This window comes from Mauremys mutica, unplaced genomic scaffold (assembly GCF_020497125.1).
Source record: "Mauremys mutica isolate MM-2020 ecotype Southern unplaced genomic scaffold, ASM2049712v1 000453F_np12_subseq_151622:172308_obj, whole genome shotgun sequence".
Classification (NCBI taxonomy): domain Eukaryota; kingdom Metazoa; phylum Chordata; order Testudines; family Geoemydidae; genus Mauremys; species Mauremys mutica.
The window spans coordinates 1-8867 of record NW_025422962.1 but is presented as its reverse complement, the minus strand read 5'-3'; the positions used below and the strand labels follow the sequence as shown (position 1 = coordinate 8867).

Genomic DNA, 8867 nt, shown 5'->3' with positions numbered 1-8867 from the left:
GTATCCTAACAGTCCTTGAGGTCAGGCAGCCTCTGGGTAAGGGAGTGGGGTCTCAGATCCTTCCACTGGCCAATTCCACCGGGGTCATGTATAAACCAGGCAAGTTCCCCACAATAGCCAGACCAGATCCCCTGTACACTTGTGCTCTGTCCTCATTGCTTCTCTCTCTCCCTTCCCCCCATCTCTGCTGCTCCCCCTCTGAGCTTTCTCAGCACCTGGCCCCACAGCACTTCCTGGCAGCCAGAGACTGCATGTTCTAGGCCTGCTCCTGTGGATGTGGCCTCCCTCCTGATTGCTAAGGAAAGGAACCTTCCCAGGAAATGGCCACAGCTTCTGGGAATCCCTGTGTGGCTGTGAACAGAGTTTGGCTCCTGGCACACAAGGCAACTTAAAAGCTGAACACCCACACAGGGGCTTGAACCCTGGACCCTCAGATTAAAAGCCTGATGCTCTACCAACTGAGCTACCTGGGCTTGTTAGGAAACATCTTCACCATTCACCACAAGAGTGATTATCCCAGTGTGCAGGCAAGCGTGAGCAGGCAGGCAAAAGAGAGGCAAAAAAAGTCCCAGGAACCCCTCCTCTTTTTCTGCACAGCCACTGCCTGTCAGCAGGATTCCTCCTCCTCCTCAGGGAGACTAAATCTCTGTGCCTAGACAGCCGGTCCGTCCGCTGCACCTCAATCCCCCAGGCCCGAGCCTCCCTGCCAAAGCCCTGCACCTGGCCTCATACAATTAAGTCTCACTTGTTGCTGGGAACTTAACTTCTTGTGCCCAGAGCGTCTCAGCTCCCCTCAGTAGCTGACCTGAGAAACACAGTGTCCGGCTTTTCCAAAGAAGTGTTTAGACCCCCTCATCATGTGGCCTAAAGGATGAAGCATCTCCCTGTGGATCGGATGATTCAGGATTTGAGTCCCCTCATGGTTGTGCTCACTTTGTGCTGCAAGTCCTGCTCCCTTCACAGCTGGAACCTCTTCTTGGTCACTCAGGCCAATGCTCTGGCTTCAGCTAGAGCCCCGGGAAGGAGTTGGGGGGTGGGCGTCACAGAGGCTGGGGCATGAGCCCCAGGTGCTTCCAGTCTCACCTTTGCCCTTCCTGACTTGCCAAAGAAAATGGGCGGCTCCACTTCCAAAGTCAGCACCATGAGTGGGATCGGTCAGAGGCCCCACCAGGGGGGCTGGCCCTGTTTTCCTACCTTCTTCTGATGTTGGCCACAGAGCATCAGCAGCCGCCCTGCATGCTGGCCTGTGGGTGGCCTTCAGTGGGGTTCAGCAGAGCAGGGAGCAGGCTGGCCCTGTGGCTTTCTGCTGGCCACACATAGGCATGGTCCTCTTCTCCTCTTGCCCTGACCTCCGCTGCTTTTAAGCCTTCCCTTGGAGCTGTCAGCACCAGCCGCCTCTGCTCTAGGTGCTCAGAGGAGGAGAGGTGCTGGGCTCCCACCTGCCCAGCCCTGCTTCCTTCAAGCACAGTGGCAAGTGCCAGACTTGTGGGCACCAGGTGAAGCCGTGAGAATCCCAACCCTCAGGCGTCAGTTCTAGAGCCCTGACCCATCCAGCAGGAGGGGAAAAAATGGCTCTTGCAGAGCTGGAGACAAGGAAGTGGAGCAGTGTGAGCTCCAGGGCTTTACCACAAGGTCCCAATGAAATTTGAACTCAGATTGCAGGATTCAGAGTCCTGCCCGTTACACCATGGGACCAGCTTGTGCTGCCTTCTTTGCACATCGGTGACCCTCATGGGGCCAGCTCATGTAAGGGACTGTTGGCCCCTTACTAAAGCTTAGTGGGGGTTTTGGTTGGCTAGTTCCCAGCACCAATAGAAGGGGGAAGGGCCAATGGGAAATCAGGCCCCTGAGACTGACAGTCCCCAGGGGCAATGGGGAGAGGCCAAAGCTCCAAGTTAGCCGCACTGACAGGCCAGGCAGTGTAATGAGGGAGTCACCAGGCCAGGGGGTCCCATCCTCCGTGGGAGCTGGAACTGCCTGGGCCAGAGTGGGGCAGAGCTAAGGAGAGAGCAGGAGCCCGAGAAGAGCCGGGGAGCAGAGCTGCGCAGGTGTAGTGCCAGAAACTGCTCCCTGTAGGACTTTGCTACCTGCAGCAGTTACTGAGACCTGAGGTTGTTCTTATTTGCTGACTTGTCCTAATTAGCTAAAACTTGACAGTGGTGGGAGATAGAAGCATAAAGGCTTCGTCCTCCAAACGACCCTGCCTGGTGTCCATCTGTATCTATTACCTCTTATCACCGGATTGTAAAAAATAGAGTGAGGTCATTTAAACATAATTTATTTGCAGCTTCATTTACTGTGCTAACAATGTAGCATCCTGACACCGATACTTCTGCCCATGTGCCCTGTGGGTTGGATTCATTTTAATGGGATGTGGGACATGTGGAGGATAATTTAAACTCTTAATTTCCTTACAGTTTCCCTGCAATATACGTCTCTGCTGGTGCGATTTCTGACCATTGCACGTCTATTGTATTTATTACAATAGCCCAAGTAAGTCACACAAGTGATATAGTCTAGGGGCTTGGCTACACTTGCAAGTTAGAGCTCATTAAAGCAGCCCCGGGTGCCCTAACTCCTGAGGTGTCCACACTGGCAAGCAGCAAAGAATCCTGTGGCACCTTATAGACTAACAGACGTTTTGCAGCATGAGCTTTCGTGGGTGAATACCCACTTCTTCGGATGCAAGAAGAACACACCACACTTACTGGCTCAGCCTTGTGCATGCTGGGGTGGAAATAACACCAAGGCTTCTTTGCAATATACAAGAAGAAAGGAGTTTTTCATCCCAGATGGGACTTGAACCCACAATCTCTGGCTTAGGAAGCCAATGCCTTATCCATTAGGCCACTGGGGTGCTGAAGAGCAGTAGTAAGAGGGATGGAAATTCCCTCTCAGGATTGCACATTCCTCACATTCATTCAGAAGCCAAACACCCCATTTAATCGCCTTACAGAAACATCTGCTCCCCCTGGCAGCGAGGCAACTGACAGAGCTGAGCACCACCTTCTGCCAGCCATCTTTAGAGAAGAACCCCACCCTAGAGTCACCCCTCCCTCCTTCAGCACCTCCACGGCTGTGGCTTTGAGTGGCAGTAGGATGATTAGGGGGAGAATCCGGGGCTGGAAGTGGGGTAAGGTCGGCCTGTAAGGAGGAACCAGGTGGGGCAGACCCAGGGGGAGGCTGTGGGCTGCTGATGGGTTGTTGGGATCCGAGCTCTAGATCAAAGCTGCACAGTGACCTGACACCCAGGGTTATAAGGCCGACATAGTGACCCCCTTACTGGCCTCGGTGACCCCCAAACCCTTGTTACTAAGGGCATTGAGGAGTCTCTGTCCCTTAATAACTTCTGGGAGCTCCCCAGCAGGCTGCGGGTGTCAGCCGCCTCCTGCCACACAGGTTAGACTCTTGGTGCTGTGCCAGCCGCCCCCTCGCTTGCAGGCCCAGTGTAAGAAGCAGGAGGCCTGGTGCTGGCAGAAGAGGGTTTTGATTAATCGACCTCTGTGTGATGGGTACAGGACGCTTCCACTCAGTAGCATAGCTGGGGGGGAGCAGGGGGAGCAGCTAAGGGCATCAGGTTCCTCCGGTGAGGGTGTGGAGCAGCCGTTCGTTTTCCTGTTCGCACTCCTCTGCGGTGTGAAAATCGGGGAGGGGAGGCAGAAGCCCCACTTCCCTCCCGAAATGACGCCCAGTGGGGGAAGCCAGGACAACAGGGTGGAGCGGCAAGTGGTGGCCAGACTCTCACCGCCAGGGTCTAGTCTAGCTCAGGGTGCAGCTCAACTTCCTCCCCACACCACTGGCCCCCAGTCCCCTTCCACCACCAGGTCAACCCGGGCACTAGGGCAGGAACGGGGTGAGGCAGCAAGTCAAGCTGAGCAAGGCAGGCAAAAGCGAGTCTTGTCTTCATGGGCCGCTCCCAATGACGTCCTTTTTGTGTGCAACTGCTGCAAAAACCTCCCAGGCAGAGAAGCAACAGGCCAAAACACTGTTATACAGCTGCCAAAGTAGCTCAGTTGGGAGAGCGTTAGACTGAAGATCTAAAGGTCCCTGGTTCAATCCCAGGCTTTGGCAGGCCCTTTGATCCTTCTTTGTGCAGGGGGGGTGCTTGTTTTCTGGGAGGGCAGCAGCACCTTTATCTGAGGCAAGTACCTGATTTTGAGCTCCCCGGCAGGACAACAGAGAGCATGGGCTTCTCCCCCTACTTGGCCCACCTGACCTATAACAATGGGAGATGGGAGCTGTCTTTCCCACATGACTTATTTGTCCACCCAAAATGGCAGGAACAGAGTGAGGCAGGACGGCCCTCGGAGATGGTGCCGGGGGGGCAGGTACTTGGGAGGAAAGCTCCTCTGCAAAGCTGAGTGACGACAGTGCTGGGGAAGGGGCGTGTGGAATGTGGCAGGGATTCAGAGGCCCAAGAGAAGGCACTAGATGTTAAGGTGTGAAAGGAAAGATCTGTGGTAGGAACTGGCTCCCTTCCTCTGGATTGTTTGGTGTTGAGGTGGATTTTAATTGTATCAGCCGGCCTGAGAACCACTGGTCCTGTTTTCTTGACTGTGAGAGGAAATGTTTTTACAATGAGCACTACCTGGCGCAGGTCTGTAGCGAGGTCGGCTTAGAGGACTTGTTTCTCCGTAGTTGAACCAGTGTCAGGTGGGCGGTAGCTTCCTATTCCTCTGACCCGAGCTCACACCAGCCGCAGAGGGGATACACCTTTCTGCAGGGACAGGTCAGGAGTCGCATTGACCGGATTTCCGCGAAGGAGAGCACGTCGACAGTCCAGTGCAGGGTGGTGCCTATGGACTGTTCGGATCACGCAGCTCTCACCATGTGCTCAATGTGGGCAATTCCCTGACCCACGGGAGAGGATATTGGAAGCTGAACATCCAGAGCTTGCAAGACAAAGGAGCAGGGGGGCAAGGCCTGTCCGTGTTGGCAGAACGGGAAAGCATCAGAGGGTTCTGTGGTAACCAGGGGGATTGGTGGGTGTCGGTGAGGGAGGAGTTGGCAGCTTTGTTCCAGCGGTCGGGCAAACTCCGCAACATTAAAGAAACCAATGGTGCCAAGTCCTGCAGTGTCGCCTGTGGGATTTCCATAAGACCATCCAGGCAGGGGAGCCAGTCAGCGTGTGACTGTACTACTGGATCAAGTGACAGCTGCCCGAGTTCCAGGAGATGAGGCTCCAGCTGGCCAATATGAGCGGGAGCACAGACTGAAGGGGGTGTGTGTGGCCTCCCCTGACATTTTTGCAGCCTGCGGGGAACAAAGACAAAGTAGGGGGATGCGGGGACTCAGGGCAGGCCCCACGGACGCGGTAGATCAGGATTATAGTTGATGGAGGAGGAAAGAGTCCTGCAAGAGGAAGCCGCTGGTGGGAAGAACATGAGGCTTTGAACTGGGGGGGTCCAGTGTTTGAGCCCTAGTTTTAGCAGCTGGCTTTTAAGCTGCTGTGCAGGCCAGTTCAGCTGTCAGAACACTGACTAGTGCAAGCTGAGCTCAGATCTCAGTGGGAATTTGGGACCTGTTGCTTCGTACCTAAGCATAGGTGGAGTTTCAAGGCTTTGTCTTGCTCTTTCAAATGATGCGGGAGCCGGTCTTTTGCCTGCTGGCTGTTGTGAGTTGCGCACCAGAGGGGACGCCGGATCCAGCAGGCTGGCCTTGTCTGGAGCCCTATAGGGAAGGATGGGAGCTGGCTTTACTCTGAGTTCTGCAGCCAGGCACAGGAGGCCGCCCTCTTGGTTGACCTACTGGCCCAAAGTCACTTTGGCAGCGTTGGTCTTTCCCCAGGGATGCTGAAGCACAGGCCTGAGGGAGGGAGACTCAATCCTCCTCCCTCTTGGTCAGGGCAGAAGAGGCGGCTGTAAGAGCGGCCAGGTTCCTGAGCTGGGTCTTCCAGCGTTTGGGGAGGGTGGAGCTGACTGGGGCATGGTGCTGGCAAAATGCCTCAGGGCGCTGGCGGGAGGAGCAGGCCAGGGCCAGGGCTGGGAAGAGAGAGAGAGAGACCAGCAGGTTTCTTCTAGTGTTTGCTGGGCTCTTTTTCTTCAGTAATTTCTCCTCTGCATGAACTTGCTCACTCTCTGTATGAGACTGGCTAGCTCAGTGGGCCAAGCATCAGATTTTTAATCTGAGGGTCCAGGGTTCAAGTCTCTGGTCAAGCTCTTAACTATTCCCCAAGGTCATCAAAAGCTCTGTCTCTGGAGTCCTCCTTCACATTACTTTTTCTCTTCAGGATTTTGCCTTTCCTCAGAAGGGCCTTTTGTGTGTGGGATTGAAGGGTCAAATTCCTGATGCCCCCCCATCCTCGCAGGCTAGAAGAATAAAGGCCTCTGGGCAGGGGCAGCCCTAGACTAGCTGCCAGCACCTGGCGCCCCAGGCGAATCCCGCAATTGTCACCCCCCACCCCCAAACCCCAAGGGCAGAGCTAGGCTGAGGTATTTTGGTAAACTGGGAAACATTTTGCCCCTTTTTTCCTTTTAATGTTTTTAAGTGTTTTTGTGGGTTTTTTTAAACAGAGGCTTAATTATTCGGTTTGTCCATCCGTCCGTCTGTCCAACCAATGTTTCTTTCTCCATTCTTCTGGTTCTGGCTGCCCCTTACTACAGCCATAACTTTGGTCTTGAACTTTATAGAGTAGTGAGGTATCTCAAGGGTTAAATGCTAAATCCCAAACCCAAACAACACTAGTTACCTGTGTCTGGCAAAAGGTGTCTGGCAGTTTTGCCTCTTTGAATGATTCAAATGGATTTTCAGTGACATTATAAAAAAAACCAACAAAGCAGAACCAAACCAATTCATCTTAAACCTACAAAACAAGAGTTTTACAAACCATGAGTGTCAGTTTAGGTCCTTAAAACCTTACATCATCACACACAAAGTTCTCCTTTGCCTAACATCCCTTGCACTGCGATTACTCTTTTTAACACAACTGTACCCCGATTGCACGTCCATCTTGTACAACCAGAGCCAGCCAGGGGCAGGCAAGTTAAGTGCCAATAGAAACCCCGGACATTCCTTTAGTGATTTTGATTACATTACCCAGGAGTCAAATAATTTTGATGAGATTATCTCTCCGCCTGCTGCCTGCAGCCATCCCCTATAGACCATTTCTGTGGGAAAAGGTCCCATTTCCCCTCAGAATGTCTGTAAAGGCTTCGCGGGACAAAACATAGTGGTGGTAGTAGACACTCTACCTGACTCTCTTGTATAATATAATTACCAAACTTCTATCAAATGTGACTGCACAGAGCTGCACATACAGTTACATACAGTTACATTCAGTGAAAGTGAGCAACTGTCCCCAGAACTCACTGCCGGGAGCCTTAAAGTATCTGCCAGTGGCACAGGTACTTTTTAAGTACCAAGGCGTGCAGTGGCACATCTTTCATGAGAACTGGCCGGCGTGTGCAGAGCAATGGTTGCCCACGAGCGCTGTGTCAGGCTCTGGCACCGCGTGAGACAATGGACCACTTTCTGGTGGCTGGTTTGTTTCCCCGACAGGTGTGGGGACTTCTGGCTACATGATGGTGGCTGCCAGACTCGGTTGGACAGGATTCTTTTCAGCTCACCTGAGGCTTGTTCCTGGACGAACGAGGGCACCCACAGGGCACCAGCAGAACCAGCTGCAGCAAGGGCGCCCTCAGCAGGGGCCGCCGTATAGCAAGCAGGTGTCACGGGACACACTGCACCTGCTCAATGTCAGAAAATCCCCTTCAGACTAAACCAGTTTGTTTCTTGAAATCAAAACAAGTGGGATGAAAGTTCTTTGCAAAAATATTTTGTTGCAAAACAAAAGCATCTCCTGTTTGTCACAGTGTGTTAAATTGTCTCATCACACACAGAGGGGAGACACTTAGATCACAAACATTAGATAAGATGCTTCAGTCTGAGCTAAGTAGTTGCTGCTCTTAACAACTGCAAAATAAAAAAAATACAAATGAAATAGACTATTTCAGCTATTCTATTATGTTATAATCTGCTCTAAGTAAACGTGATAGGACACTTCATATTATGCACTACTCCTAGTGACACTCTCCAATGGATTCCCATCCTCCACCCACTGTGAGGTAGGTAGGAGCGGATCATTATTATCCCTACTTGAAAGAGAGAGAAGCTAAGGCTGAGAAAGGAGAATCGACTTGTCTTAGGTCACACAGCCAGCCAGTGGCAGAGTTGGGAATAGGACCCAAGAGCCCTGATTTTCAAACTAATCATCGGATCTTGAATTTCAGACATTGAATGACCTGAATAAAGTGCTCTCAGATGAGCTCCAGACCAACAACAGTGCACAGTAATTATTCAGCAAGTATATGAGGAGAACTGCAATGTTAGAGAGAATCATGAACTGCTCAGAGACAATTAATACAGAGAAGCAGCAAAATTTGTCAAACATATGACTGGTTCTGACTTATTTACTTGGTTTTAAAAGAGAAGAACAAGGACCTGAGTCTCCTCCCTGTCAATAACCCCCTGCTCAGCCAATCAGGGTAGAGACTGAGGACGGGAGGCTGAGGGTTCTCACCAGAGAGCCCAAAGGATGGCCCAGGTCACCGGTGGGGATCACTGCCCGAGCACTATTTCAGCCCCACATTTTTGGGTGGACCTCCCACAGTGGGAGCTGCCACTCCACACACACCAAACAACACACACACACACACACACACACACACCCCTCCTGGTGTTGGGAGGGTAACAGGTGAAAAGACAAAAGAAGCAAGAGACAAAGAGAAAGGAGGGAGGGAGGGAGGGAGGAAAAGGTGAAACAAAAAGGACAAACCCTAATGTCCCCAGTGATTCTATGGGACAAAATCCCAGGTGCAGAATAAAATTCTGCCTCCTTAAGCTCATGTTTTCCATGCCTAGAATTCAAC

The 8867-nt window shown here is 52.3% G+C and overlaps 3 non-coding genes across 3 annotated transcripts; 1 reads left to right on the top strand and 2 right to left on the bottom strand.

Annotated features, from left to right (window-relative positions):
• Positions 1–400: 400 nt before the first annotated feature.
• TRNAK-UUU lies at positions 401–473 on the bottom strand. The gene has a single exon. It is a non-coding gene; the product is annotated as a tRNA-Lys (tRNA).
• A 2311-nt stretch (positions 474–2784) lies between these two features.
• Positions 2785–2857, bottom strand: TRNAR-CCU. The gene has a single exon. It is a non-coding gene; the product is annotated as a tRNA-Arg (tRNA).
• Positions 2858–3998: 1141 nt separating this feature from the next.
• On the top strand, positions 3999–4071 carry TRNAF-GAA. Its single transcript has one exon. It is a non-coding gene; the product is annotated as a tRNA-Phe (tRNA).
• Positions 4072–8867: the final 4796 nt, after the last annotated feature.